We start from the raw sequence: 15,661 nt of genomic DNA, 5'->3' as shown, positions 1-15,661 counted from the left end.
AATTCAAGTGGGGTGAATCTTGAATTCCTCATAGAAAGAAGAAACAAAACATGAAGAACAAGAAACAGATTAGAATAGCACGTATGATAATAAATAATAATAAAATAAACAAAACTCTATAGTATTTTAAACGCTTTTAACCATACCTACGTTATACATGTACAATCTGACAAATGAAGTAAAATTTTGAAACCTTTCAACACTAACTTTATCCGTGCGGAAATATGAATGATAAAAATAAAACAAATATATCCCTAACTGAGTACAATCAGTGTGTGATAATAGCCGTACGACTTACGAGCCTGTGATAAGGGACATAATATTATCAATATGTAGTGCAATATTGACTGCGGTTAACATGATGCACTTGTTTATCAGTAAAAAGGATAACAAAAAATTATGTATTTATTTTAATTCTATCTGTAGTATATTAATAGTGGACATGATGTATCATCACAAAATATATTACAAAAAGTACTACGTAGTATCCATGTATCTATTATAACAATACCTAGAAATTGTCTGTTGCATTGATGTACTTAGGAATTGAACAAAACTATTTAGTAGTTAACTAGATATAGGTATATTATTTATTATTGAATAAAAAAAATATTTATTTTCATGAAAGCTTACGAATAAGTATTTAAAGTTTTTTAAAACTACATTTTTAACCATATTGGCTCTGTAAATATTCATAAAAAAGAATGCTACAGGATATCATTTTATATCATAATCTTCAAATATAGTAAGACTAAATAAATAATTTTTGGTAGGTAGTTGAAACTCTTTAGGTATACTTACCTAGTTGTGTAGGCGTAAGTAGGTATGAATTCCGAAAAACAGAAGTCCGTTACTGTAAACTAAACATTAAATAATTGATGTAAGTATGTATATTATGTGATCATAACTCTTATTGCTGAAAGTAACAATGTAACTACACAAAACGAAGTGATACCTACTTAAATTAAACTTTCTTTAAATTCTTTAATTATGCGGCGCTGCAACGTGCTTAATTACTTAAAAATGGCAACGTTGCGGCGCCAATTACTTAAGTTTTTTTCAGTGCGAATATGTATTATCAAATGATTCGAACGGAAGCCGGGTGCGCGCATCTCACTGTCGCATCCCGTTCCACTCCTCGCTCCTCCAATCGCCAACGACCTCCGAACGAACGGACCTCCGTACCTCGACATCTTCAGTCGTACTCTGCGCGTCGTCACGTGTGGACGAGTGTCGTTGCTGCGTGCGCCAAGTACGCGAGCTTTCGAATTTACCTGTGGATTGTTAGTGTCGTGCTAAAAATGAATTATACACACTAGAACAGTTTTCACACTTCTGGATTTGGCTTTGGAACGTGCATGACCCTACGGACCCCCTTCTCATTCAAGGTTGGTGCCTATACCTTGCAAATAATAATGCGATTGGATGCATACGGAATGTCACTTGTCCGGTCCTTATGATGTTGAACTTGTAAAGGATTGTGATCGGATGATTTATTTCTAACTTGCGTCTCGGTTCATTGACTCTTCCTGCTCGGATTCTTGTTTTAGTATCGCTTCGAAATATCTCAATTGTTTCTTGTTTCTCATCCTTGTATCGATAAATACGGACGCAAAAACTTCTAACCGTAAAACATGAATTTTATTTTGTAATTCTCAAATATTTATTTGTCGTTACTATCATCGGTATAAGTTGCACACAACTCGTTTCTTATCTCGGAATAGTTTAAGTGATAATATATTTTATCATTAATTCCAATGAAAATCAAAGGCAAGATACCTAGCGTGATTATATTGTGATAATAAATTTCCCACAATTTAATACCTAATTAATTTAGGTAGGTACCTATGTAATTTACGGTTTGACTAATAAGGACGTTTTTAATTGGGTTTATAAAGAAGAATGAATCAATAAGTCTTTCGAATAGGTACCTAATACCTATATAATAATTATGTATTGGTCTATGATTTCATGATAATAATTATTTTAAGAAAAGAAAGACCTTGATATGGGTAAGTTGGTTCAATAAGAATTTTTTGGTGACTCACTCGGGAATATCCCGCGTCATACATTTATACTAGGGATGTCACGATACCGATACCGATACCGATATATCGGCCGATATATCAGGCCGCAGGTATAACGAGAGAGAGACGGACCGATCTCCCGTTTCATCTCGAGCGCTGCCACTGCATTATGTTATCACGTAAACATCTCGATCGTAAACCTACTTTACAAACAAACAATTTTTTTGATATCAAATAATTCAAAAATCCGCGCCCAATGAACGATGAGGGAGGCCGCCCGCGCGTGCGCACTTTGTTTTCTGAAAAAACTCTACCAATATTATAGTAAACTTTTATTAGGTACTGATTGTATGTGTATTACTTAAAGTTTAACTGACTTCGTAAAATAATAATACTAAAATAAATGGTTTTGTTGTTTTTTGATTTGGCATTTTTATTTAAAAGAATACGATTAACAGTTGTCTCTGTTAAATGTTGGTAACTTTTTATGCATAATTCACTATTTATTTTTCTACCAAGCCATCGATATCGGTATCGGTATCGCCGATACATTACTACAAATATCGGTATCGGTATCGTATCGGCAAAATCATGTATCGTTACATCCCTAATTTATACCTACCTAAGTAGGTAATTTGTTTTCAACAACAATTATCGAATTTATTTCGTAAAAGTAAATTTCAGAAGATTTCCGGCCGTTCACTCATCATGAACATACCGACATTATTTCATATAAGTAATTATTTTAATCATAGAGTAATTAGGTATTTAATTTATTAATTTAGTAGGTGTATCTAATAGAAAATTCACAAATAAATTACAATTTGCATTACAGTTATAGATATTATAACAGTGCGTGTAACCCAAAACTCTTATCTACATACCTACAATTAAATTACTTTTATAAGCTGTTCACTTATACTGTGTACCTACCTATATCAAAATTATCACTATGATAAACAACAGATGTCTAACAGATAACATAATCGTCGCAGGAGTATGGAAAATATATTATGTACCTAGTTGGTACTCATATCATCATCATCATCAGCCTTTTGTTGTCCACTGACCACTGCTGGGCGTAGGCACTGCACGCCACTGAGCCCGGTCGGTCGGTTGGTACTATAAAACATTTAAATTCTAGCTGCAAAACATTTACCTATATCCTGGATGTGGCATTCACAAAGAATTAACAGTGACAGACAGGACAAAAAATTAATGTTTGTATCTACAAAGGCCACATACTGAAAATCACATAAAAACTGCCATACAGGGAACAGACAATTAAACGAATGAACAATTAATTTCTCCAACAAAGAGCTTTATGAGCTTGTTAGTCATTAAACATAGCAAAGGTATGATGCGTCGGCGCATAATGTGGCAAGCTCAGATAATATAATACGATGTAGTGGCAAGGCATTTGCAGAGGTCGACGGCAACTGGCAAGTCAAGGGAAAACGCTTGCCATTTGCATATAGTGATTGGTAATGTACATTAGAAGATATGTTTCGAAACATATTATCATTTACACCTGTTTTCTGTATATTCAACTTTTTGTCCTCCAATATTGTACTTTCCAAATAAATGGGTTTGTAAATGCCCTGAGAGGTAATGATGGTTTTATCCGATGCGTCTGTTTGTTAGAGTTAAAATAAATTTGCCTTTTTAATAAGAGAAGTCGATAGTCGATATATAAATAGTTATAATTAACATTTTCGATAAAATATTAAAGTAATCATAATTAACCTGTCTCAATGTAAATAAGAAATAACGGCTAAGTAAGAAGCTAATACTTCTAAATCTGAATATTATAGGAATCAATGCGACTCAATAAAATTTCATCATTATATAAAATACATGTTCAACCGGTAGACGTTTCACCTTACTCCACCTTGTCGCCAATTCACGAACAGTTCAATATTATCCGCTAGTCATGTTCCGAAACAACTTGGTCATATTTGTAGAAACGGAGCTGGAGGGAAGAAGAAAGTTGTAAATAGTTTTCAAGTTCCCGGAACCACGGTATTCGGAAGCCTTGAAAATGTTTAAAGCTATTAAGAAGGTGGAAGCGTCCGGTGACTCGCCGACTCCTGTCAATGGCTTTCCGCTCACGGATGGAAGTTATCAAAATTCATTAACTCTGAAGGCCCTATCAAATGCGGAAAGATTCATACCTAATGAACAATCACGATTGAAAACAAAATTCGCAATATTACCGCCAGAAAATATTTATCAAAAGATTTCCTAAGATGTTACTTGTCTGATTAATTAATGTAAAAATATTGCTTCGTGAATATCTGAGCATTTAAAATATTCACCGTATTTCTAGTATAATTATTAGACAATCATATATCAGCATGGGTTTTACTTTCAACACTGGTGTTTGCATTATTCATTAAAGTGGGTAATGAAAAATGTAATGGGTAAATGTTTTTTTATTGCCCTGTTGTTAGTTATGCTCACATAAATTAGTCGTTAATGAAGTACGTTTCCTTCATAATAGCACATCTTAAATTACCTTTAGAAATACCGCGTACCATATTATAATTTTGGTGTGTAATAGCTGAAGTTTGCGTAATCAGCAGAATTTCGAGTATGCCGCTTAATTTGGGCGCGCTTTGTTTAAGCGGCAATCAAAATTATGCATACCGGCGATCATATTTCTCGAATGTCAACTCGGTATTAGGAGGAGGTTTTGTTTTGGATCCTGCAGCTGTAAGGCCGTATTGTGGACGCGCTTTATACGATCGTAAATTTGCCTCAACAGTCGAGGTGTTTAATTATAGCCATACAATGCGTCTTATAACTTGTACTTAGGTGTTTGGAGTTCGCGTGTTAAAACCCCAGACGTTCTAATCTGTTGGAGCGGAGACTGTTTTGAAACTACAGTTTAATGTATTACGTGTCTGGGTTATACTGATGAAGTATCTAAAAGTTAGCTAACTAATTGGTAAGGGTCGAAAATTGGAGAAGATTTAGTTTTTTACAAAATGATACAAAAAAAAAACACCATACAGACAGAGCGTTGTAGTCCATAATTTGATCGTTCACTTAATTTTTATTAGGAAACGACACAGACCTCAGTCCTGGAATTGATTATCGTCAATAAAGTTGACGAGATATTCATAAATTTTATATTGAGACAAATAGTACCTATGTGTCTTACAGTACAGTATGTTAATTCAACAACACCGTGACTACACTATCCATTTTTCAAGGATTCTACCTCTTTAACTTGATGTAAAATCTTCCTCGGTTCTTTTTCTTCATTACAATATGAAAATTACAATCGTCCGCGTCTAATTAAGGCAAATGACGCAATTTTTTGTCCCGCTCTTTTATAATTGTTTCAAACGTTTCCGTTCCACCCGGAAAGATCGTCGTGGGAACACGTGGAAATAGGTGTATTAGTTACCTGTTCCATTGCTTCCATGGAAGTAATTATTATGTCAAAATAATCGCTACTTGCTCTTGATGTCATTATATCAATTTCTTCGCGTTTCGCTTTATCCGTGTGAAACAAAGGTAATGTAAATAATAAACACCATATTATTGTGTTTGTCAATTGTAGACCGTACATATTTTCACGTTAAAACTCCGATAGTCACTTTGTCATTGGTTATAGGTTCCTACCGAATTAGTTCTATCAAATATATTGTGTAAATAACGATAAAAAAAAACCTCAAAATTGTTTAATGTAAATTCTGTTTGGCTGGAAATTACTCGATTTGCGGCGACTGCAGTAGCTTCATGTGAGCGTGTTTTATTTTTATAGGCTACGTTTCCTGGCTCTTATCGTATGCTAAAGTTTTTTGGTTGTCTAATTACACATTCTACAGGTTTTTTGTTAGTCAAATGTTGTAAGGTTCGCTCGAATGAATTTTAGTTACATGTGGATTATCCCCTAGTATGCGCTTTGCTTTAGATCTTTCTGCAATCTGCATAGATAGGAACTTGCACAATTTAAACGTTGCCTTGTACTGACTAAATTTTCCTCTTTAATAAAATATATGTAGCACCTACTATTCTGCAGTAATGGTCTAGAAAAAAGAATGAAGAGAATATCAGGTAGGTACCTACATTTATTGCAGTCGTTAAATATAAACCAAATCATTATGAATAACATTTAATATTCTGATAGACTGTATAACAATTTTATGATAAGCGCTAAATTATCGAAAATGTAATTGCTGAAACTAATATGTGTGAAATGATAACGTTATAAACTGTACGAAGGTCTAACTATGAAATGTGTTTTGTTTCATTGAATTTTTATACGTGCATGAATATTTGAATATATTATATATTTGCTGTGGTGTTTGGCGGTTTATTAATATTGTAACATTTATTGGGTCTAGGAAAATATTAATACATATTATGAAATTTCTTGCTGTGTGATTGTATGTGATTGAGCCGATCTGAATAAATTATTTATACTCCGAATATTGGATTCACGGAAACTATATGAACTTTTTATTGTATAAATTAGATTAAAAAAATAAACCAACCTAGGACACAGATATATCATGCAAACTAGAATAAGACTTTCTTCATATAACTTTCATTTTTATATGTTCCTATTAAAATAGCATAAATGCTATGGTATAAAGCGAAAATTAAGTAACGGTCGTTGTGAAGATTTCATAAACAAAGCGTGGTAGAACGTGTTTGTCTAAAAATATTGGCTATCGTGTATAAACCCATTCGAAAGTGGTTGGACAGCGAATATTGTTTGAAAGTTTTCCCGTCGCTTTATGTAGACTTTAATGCTATAGACTATAGAATAACCTTTACTTTCAACGCTGTTTCTAGACAGTTCAGACGTTATTTTAAAGATGCGTCGTTCAGATGAGCGGCGGTAAGCAACTAATAAAGTTAAGGAGTTGCGTTTAATTAAGTGGGGAAAGGGCAGAGATGCTGGATACTATCTGACCTCTAGCATTGATTTTATTAACCAGATAGACATTTTCTTTTGTATTTAGCTTATTTGGATAAATTTATCCAAGGATAATCTTTCACGTTCACTTTTAAAATTGTTAGTTATCTTCTCGGAAAAGTTCATTTTTCCATATACGAACATACGGCAATCATTTTATTGTTCTTGTAGGTTAAATTCCGGCCGCGCCGATAATCAAAATATTATGAAGAAAATTTTACCAATATGTGCTGTTTTATGCCTAGTTCTAAATGGATTATTTTATGCACAACTTCGTAAAAGTAATGCATCAAAAATAGAATTTATGGAACCAGCCGATACGAATATCGTGCGGCAACAAACTCGCCAAACAAGCTGGCCAATGAATGGCCATTGTTGTTTCACCATTATCGTCACCGCGCGTAATCGTGTGCTGTAAACTTCCGATGTAGATTAATGTGAGGGCATCGCAAAAGGGAAATTGCCCCCGTATTGTGGCAACAACGAAAATACGATTATATGTCCTACATCATTGCGATAAGGGTGTAAATGGTAAAGCAGCATTGCACAAATATATGCGGGAGAACGTTTGTCGCGGTTTTCCTTTTTTTAGCAATTTAAAATACCACCACATTTTGACCGATTGGTCTTAATTAACTGTTTGACAAATTATCCATCTTTGTAAAGTTGATTGATCGATTCTAGACTGCCTGCCATATTGCCTCTTTCAGTTTTACGTTTTTCCACAAATAACTATTAGAAGAAGCTTAAAAGCTCATTATAGTAAATGGTAAGTATATTATTGGTAGATCCACTTAATAATCCGCTTCGATCCGATCCGCTTTTGGAGTACCTACGTCAATAATTATGGCTAATACGTATTTAAGGAGGTAAATGGCTCTGAAAGATTTTAAGAAGTAATGTGGTATTGTTAATTAATAATGGAGGAACAACAAAATTACTTATTAGTATCTTTTACTAATTGTGGTTTTCCTATAAACTTACATCTTCAATATTAATGAGAACCTTTACGTCACGACATTGGTTCTAAAAAGAGAAGTATACAGTCACGCATGGTGGATCTTCTTATTTGTTTTATCATATTTTTCTCAAGCGTTGCTATCATTACGATATTTATAGAATCTTCAAGGTCGATGAAGTAGTTCGTTTACCCTGAATATAAACTATTTTCTATAAAAACTGGTTTGTAAAGAAAAAAAATATAAGAACAGTGTGCTAATGTCGTATGGGATGTTTTTTGTTTAAATGTTAATGTTTTGAAACTATAATATTAATATAGCGAAGTTCTTGGAGTAAACATTATCCGAAATTCAATAATGAGGTTAGTTTGTAAGTGGAGTGATGACGCATCTGGCGGGTGTAACCTTCGTTTCCTTGTTCATTGATATTCAAATAATTTTGTGACCGATATACTGAGTGTCTCAATTTTCCTCAAAATAAGAAGTAAAAAAGCATCTTTATCTTACCGAATTTTAATAATATATTATATGGTTTATCAATTCATTGCAGTCGAGAAATTCAATACTTGAGAATCATTGAAATAATTATATACAATGGGACGTTGGCTTCAGAGACACTGGACAAGTAATATGAAATGCGTAGGTAGTAGGTTAGGTTTGCCCATGAAACTGGTTCGTTCAACCGCTATGGTGTGCGTTCACCTTTTGCAAACGGAAGGTATATTTATAGAAATGCACCACAAACTATATGGTTATGTCAGGCGAGTTAAAATTGATTTGTTGATGGTTTAAAATTTAAATCACTTAAATGTAATTGCTGAAAATGTTAAAAATATAGTTTAGTACCTAGTATAAGAATAAAACACGATTGAAATGAACTTCTGAAATTATTGAACTGTCACCGAGATAAAACTAAAAGTTTGAATAATGAAGTCAAAATCAAGTCTCTGGAGTCAGTTACATCCAAACATACAGGTGAAGCTAATAAAAGCGTGTTAAAAAGTAATTGGAGCAGAGAACACTAGGACGATGAAGTAGTCTGTCTTGTTTAAATGAGTCGCTTTATACCTTCGTTTTTGTGTGTTATATCTCGTTTTATGTACTTGTAAGGTGTTTATAAATAAAACAGTAGATCTTAATGGTGTGAAGCGAAACCGCTTCAATTGTAGCTCTGGATTTATTCAAGGAAAGGAAAGGAAAGCTGTCAATTTACGGAAAATATTTCTTTTTTCGCACAACAAAATGTTTTATTTACTTTTGTGGACAGGTCAAAAACTAGTTCTTTTTTTTTTTAATAAAACTGGAAAAAAATGGAGACATTAATGAGCTTCAGATTTCAGAAATTCTTCTTATCAAAATGTACGAAAATGATACTGTTTTACATTGTTTTTAACCATACACTCACAACAATAAACCTTTTCCGCCTTTTTAATCGACATAATTGGATTAATTACGTAAAATTATAAATACCACTGTATATTTAAATTCGTAAAAAATTATGGTTAAATTTTTAACTGTGACGTATTTTTTGTTTAATAGACTTCTTTTTTGTACAGATATTGAAAAGATATGATAAAATTTAACTGTCTGTATTCTTTTATGATAAATTTTACAAATAATATTGTAATACTGTGATCAGGGTATTAAATTGATTAACGTTACATTTTACAATAAACAAATACATAAGTAGGGATAAGACTATATCAATGAAGTAATTGTGGAACAATTTATGCCATTCGATGCTACAAGAGTACACAACGATGGTAATGGGATCTAGACTGGCTAGCATTGCCGTTGGCCATTCATCGGTCAAGTGTAGGTACCTGTTTAACCGCATAGGGCGAGCACACAGTGAAGATATTAGTTTGCGATTTAGTTGGAGACAAGTATTAAATTTATAGATTTCTATAATATTTATTTGCACAGCTTACAGAAAACATCGTGGTATAAAGTTTATGACTTTAAATATATAAATCAGGATAACTTTTAAAATATTTAAAAGCTTTAAAATCTTGATAGCAAATGTGCCATCAACGAAATACTTCAACAACGTCTTCTTTCAAAGTAATAGAATTGTTAAGTAAAATCGCAAAGTGCAAAATGCAGTATGTACGTAGCCTAAAGCCGGCCGCAAGCTGCCCGAGGCTATAAAGGTACTATCGTGAGAAAGTTCAAAGATCTTGTGAGAAGCGTTGTAGCTAATGAGGTGGCGAATCGAATTGAATATTGGTGTTGATTACGCTTATAATGCACCAACGGTATGGCCTTGATAAACACCATATTATTATCAAGGAAATGATATTGGCCTATAGCACGTATTAAGTATTTGCGATATGGAATTGTTGGTGATTTTTATGAAACGCACAATGGTTAAGTGTACGGTAATTTAACTCTGTATGATTCTATTGTTTTTGCAAGCTTTATTTCAATTTTGTCTGCGTTGTATTGGTGATAAGTTTAATGGGATTTTTAAAGGAATTGATTATAATTTTAAACGTATGAAAGCTACGTAGGAAATTAGTATTTATGAATGAATGGGAATTGTAGATTAATTAATTCTAGCGAGGTTAATTTATGACCTACCTATGTATTTACCTACAAGCATATTTTTTTTCATAGGTAATATTTATTCTTGTTATGTTACTAACATTTTATAAGTCATTTAGTAGTCAATAGTTTTTATGAAACAAAAGAATAATAACGACATGTTAATTAAATATTCAAGTACATATCTTACATATAAAAATGAATCGTAAAATGTGTTGGTAAGCGCATAACTCGAGAACGGGTGGACCGATTTCGATAATTCTTTTTTTATTATATTCCTTGAAGTACGAGGATGGTTCTTATGTAGAGAAAACATAAATATGTACCACAGGCGAAGCCGGGGCGGACCGCTAGTTAACAATAAAAAACGACTAAACACAGTCATGAGCGAAAGGTTCGCCAAAAATATCGTGTCAATGAACTTGTTTGATTAACTAATGTTCGTTTATTTGAAGTGTCTTTCCCATATTCATGAAATATTTACTCTTGAGTCCTGGTAAATAGATATTATGTTTTTGATATACGTATCAAGAGATTTATGATAATAATTACTAACATAAACAGTTTATATTAGATGTTATTATGAACTTTATGATTACATTACAATATATGTAATATAGTACATAATAGATTAGAAATACATGTTATACATAATATCCAAACAAAACAAAAATACTAAAACACACATTAAACTCCATTGGGGTTTTCCGCTGATCCATAAAATCTATTTAAGGTATCGATGGAAAAAAGTTTGAACATAAATTTTAACGTATATTGTTGGTGTGTTGTTTTTTTATGTTGGCATGTTTTTTGTTGATGCAGTTTTTTTATGTTTATGTATAGTTTTTTGACTGTCTTTAAAATTTGTTACTTAATAGTTTTGCATTTATTTTATTTCTTCTGTTCGAAATTGTTTATTTGTCACTTTAAAAATAACCTTTTTTAAATTATTTTTCCATCGTTTGGAAAACAGTTGACCTTTTATACGTTTTTGTCAAATTAATATTTGAGGAATCAGGCAGATCTTTAACAATTTACTGATTATTAACAAAGATCTGCCTGCTTCCTAACTATTTAAATATAGAATATAGATTTAAGTGCAATCACCAATCACTGTAAATACCGCAAAAGTATGATGTACGATGCAAAACACGTGTTCATTTGTAGAAATACTATAAATAAGGGCCGATTTTTCAATGCTTGGATAAAACTTATTCGTCAAATAATGTATAAAACTACCATTTTAAAAACGTATTCTAATTGCCCGTATTTGACAGTTTACGTGACATTTTAATATTATCGCGTAATACTTTATTGGACGGATAAGTTTTATCCAAGCATTGAAAAATTGGCCCTAAGTAAAATACTGGTCAATATACACAAACAGCGAATAAGTGCGGAGTGCGGACGCACTTCAGTTACACGAATACACCGAGCGACGCAAGTAAACAATACAAACAAGCTAGTTATTAATGCACTGTTCGCTTAATCGAATGACATCATATTACAATGACCCGGCCAATGATACGGGCCAATCTCGCTAATGCATTAAACTAACAGACACCCGCGCCGCGCCAGCCCATCGTTTTAATTTTAATGGGTACCGCGAACTTTTGTTTTGGCTTCTATGAATTTGTGACATTATAAAAAAGTTTGGTGTACACTATGTGGTAATTTTCTTAATTGGTTTAGTGCATGGTAAATGCTCTTTGGTAAGTAACGAATAAAAATAGGAATTTTCAGAAAATTACAGGCGTTGTTATTGCGTAGACTAGACAACAAAAGTAGAGATAGGTGGAGTAGGTATACTATTTCTTAAATGAGTCGATGTTCAACGTTCCTTTTCAGCAGAACTGTATCGTAATTCCATTACGTTTAATGATATACACATAATATGCTGATAATTTTATCTCCTTTTAAATTATATTAAAATAAAATACATTTCCGTGACAAAAGCGTGTGATGTACAAATAAGCTTCAAAAGCATTTTACAAAGTCACGTGACAATAAAATGTATTAAAACATTGGCTTTATCAAATAAAACGTAGTGCATTATTTTGCGTAACGTTTTATATGCGGTTTCGTATGCATTGTGCTTGGGAATTTAATAGTGTATTTCAAATTTCATAACTTCTCGTAAATATGAATAACTATGTTGGCCACGTGCTATGTGATGTCCGAAGTAAATGATTATATAAAAGAAGGTAGAAGTCTTATTTTCAAACATGTTGTACGGTTTCGCAGTTCAAATGTCAGTCGAAGGAATCCGCTGTGTTTATGTCAGAGGCATTTTACTGGGATATTATTCAAGATAAATAAATAATACTTTGAATGGCATGTAAGACAGTGCGCGCACGAGCAACTTTGTCTCCGCAACTTTTTTGTCTCCGCAACTATTTTGTCTCTCCCACCCATGGGCTAGTATGAAAGTGCGCGCACGTAGCGACGCAACTCCCCATACAAATTGATGGGAGAGACAAAATAGTTGCGGAGACAAAGTTGCTCGTGCGCGCTGGCTCTAACTAGCTAAACGATGAATAACTTTAACCTTTTGATTAGTCTTTAGATACTACAAAGATGATTCTCAATAACGTCTGATTATTGAAATGTTTACTATTAAATCCCTCCATCATCTTCGTCATCATCATCAATCCTAAATCTTCACTCTTTACTATGATTTATCAAATTAATTTTGATCTTCCACATTCAGATAACTATGTACCCATTCGATCGGAATAAAAATAGTTAGAAAAGAAAATAAAAATATCCCAACAAACCAAAAAAGTTGTTCACAAAGCAAACTCATTCGATGGTTATCGTTTGCCTAGCGCGCTTGTAACAATAACATTCTTATCAACGGAACACATTTCGATTTTATGTAATCATTGCACTGATTTGATGTAAAACGAGCGAAAAATGAGTTTCCACGCTTGCATTACGTTTCACTATTAAAGTCCATACAGAACGATAGTTCTTGCAGCCATAAAAGCGATCGGATATCGATATGATTATACCTAGTACAGTTTTTTATTTGGTGCATTAGTGCAATCTAGGTTTTAGTTACGTGTTTATTTATTTTCTCGCAGCCGTGATGGAGTCACGCAATGCAATACTTCTTTAAATTTATTTTGTATGATGAGTAATGAGATATTTTTTTTTCGTTTTAAGTGCCGGTTTGGACTATCACTATTCACTAGCCTAGTTTATAAGAGGTATTTTATGTGTTCTTTTAAATAAATATCTTATAAACATACCAAGATTCGTTAATTCTTATTGAGAATAAATAGTTTTAAAACCTTTTATAATCTGATGATTTATACGTCTTTATACTTGCAATCGCGATAATCTAATTGGACAAATAAGGAAAACTGTCTTGTGCGTAAATAGCTATTTAAATATACATTTATATGTTTACTGACTTATATTCTTTTGTTACAGGTATGTAAGTGTGAATTAATCAGGCATTTATGCAGCAGTGTGAGCTAGACATTGGTATAATTATTGTTGGTATAATTATTAATCATCTTGTATATGGTAAGTGCATTTTGATGTTTCAATTAGTATAATAGGTTTGGATTTTTTTATGTAAATTATTTTGTCTTAAAACATAACGTTAATTTATTTAACGACTACACGTTAAGATGTAATTTGATGTTCATTTTATTGATGAAAGTTTTTCACAAGACTAGAAGCAGCTGTTATAGCGAGAAATGTGACGGAAAACATTAATCATACATAGATGGATCTATTAAATGTGAGTAATGCCATAACAAAAACAAGTACTGCTGTCTCACAGTAATAAAATTATAAAATGCCAGCGTAGGTACGTGTTCGTATTAATAAATTTTTATTTTATTAACGAACTATTTCCCGCATCGAACATTGTAACTCATTACAAGCAGTATGATTCATGGAATCAATTTCTTAAAACCTCGTAAATGGGTTTTAAATAAGTAGTCAGGTATGTACGCAAAAACATTGTACCTAAGGTGAGGTAATATAGTCATGTGTTTTTGTACACAAAACTACGTCATGTCGACCTTTCGAGACAATAAAGTTTCTGTATGTAATGTGCAATAAGGACGGAAGTTCAAAAAAATTTCGTTAGTTAACATTTGTCTAATTTGTTGAAAAATTAACTTTAAGTAAAATTTCCAACGGGAGCAAATTCTTTGAAGTGTTCGGAATACACCATAATTTTTTTAAATTTTTTAATTAATATTTAATACCTTAAAAAAAATAATTAGTGTGACGTGCTCGGTTTTGAAGCCGCGCGCGCTATCTAAAAATGCCGCGCGGAGGCCTATTTTCAGCGTTCAATTAAAATTATAAATAATGGAGATAGAATTCCGGGAGTTGGGAGTTTTTCGTTGGAAATTTCCTCCTCTTTAAGAATCTTTTTTCAAAATTTCTGAAATGTTAATAATTTCGAAGTTATTAACAATAAACGAAATACCTATTTTTTTGAAACTTAATTTGCCTATAACTTTTGCAATTTTTTGTGTGCTAATATTGATGTTTTGCATTAAAACAAAACATGTATTATGTGTCGAATAAAACACACAGCGTTGGTGAAGAAAGCTGTCTATGAATCCTATATATCTCCATGAAAAAGGGTCACCTTACCGAATATCGATGGATCTTTCACCTCACTAGCAAGAGCGCGTCCCTAATATGTCATCTGTCATCGCCAATTTGACATCACCTTTGAAGCGCTGTCATCTGCCTCTGCCGGCATAGCATCTTCATCAGCAAGCAGTAAACTGCAACGCTGTGTGTTTTATTCGACACATAATACATGTTTTGTTTTAATGCAAAACATCAATATTATGTGTCTTTCTAAAACACACAGCGTTGGTGAAGATGTGTTTGATATCTGCTGGTGAAGAAAGACATACAAACGCTATGTTGAAAATAAATTATCTTGTTAATATTGTAATACCTAAGAGTATTAACAACTTAAATTTCATTCCTTTCAGAATGTTAAATGAACCTCTTGTATTGTAAAATAAAGTTATATTTTAAATTCTAAAAACAATACAAGGGGGTTATGTAGCAACAACAAAAATTGTTTTTCTTTCATGTAAGAACTAACCATATATCCTCTAAATTTTAAATTATTCTCCTCAGATAATCATAAGCCAATACTAATGAACTAAGTCTTAGAACCTAAGAACTGATTTATTATTTCT

The 15,661-nt window shown here is 32.5% G+C and overlaps 1 protein-coding gene across 3 annotated transcripts in view; it reads left to right on the top strand.

Annotated features, from left to right (window-relative positions):
- The first annotated feature begins 1,189 nt into the window (after positions 1-1,189).
- The window catches only part of Pgant9 (polypeptide N-acetylgalactosaminyltransferase 9), a 115,752-nt gene continuing 101,280 nt past the window's right edge, over positions 1,190-15,661 (top strand). For 2 of the 3 annotated variants that reach the window (XM_090108613.1, XM_090108611.1), the window contains exon 1: positions 1,191-1,388. The gene's annotated coding sequence lies outside the window, so the exon portion shown is untranslated. Of the gene's footprint in view, positions 1,389-15,661 lie in introns of all 3 variants that reach the window. The other variant, XM_090108612.1, reaches the window with a different exon arrangement.

The sequence above is a fragment of the Colias eurytheme genome, chromosome 13 (assembly GCF_061535395.1).
Source record: "Colias eurytheme isolate Ceu_HAF_F1 chromosome 13, ilColEury1 Martin Lab GWU primary, whole genome shotgun sequence".
In the NCBI taxonomy this organism is placed as follows: Eukaryota; Metazoa; Arthropoda; class Insecta; order Lepidoptera; family Pieridae; genus Colias; species Colias eurytheme.
This window is presented reverse-complemented; position numbering and strand designations above follow the sequence as displayed.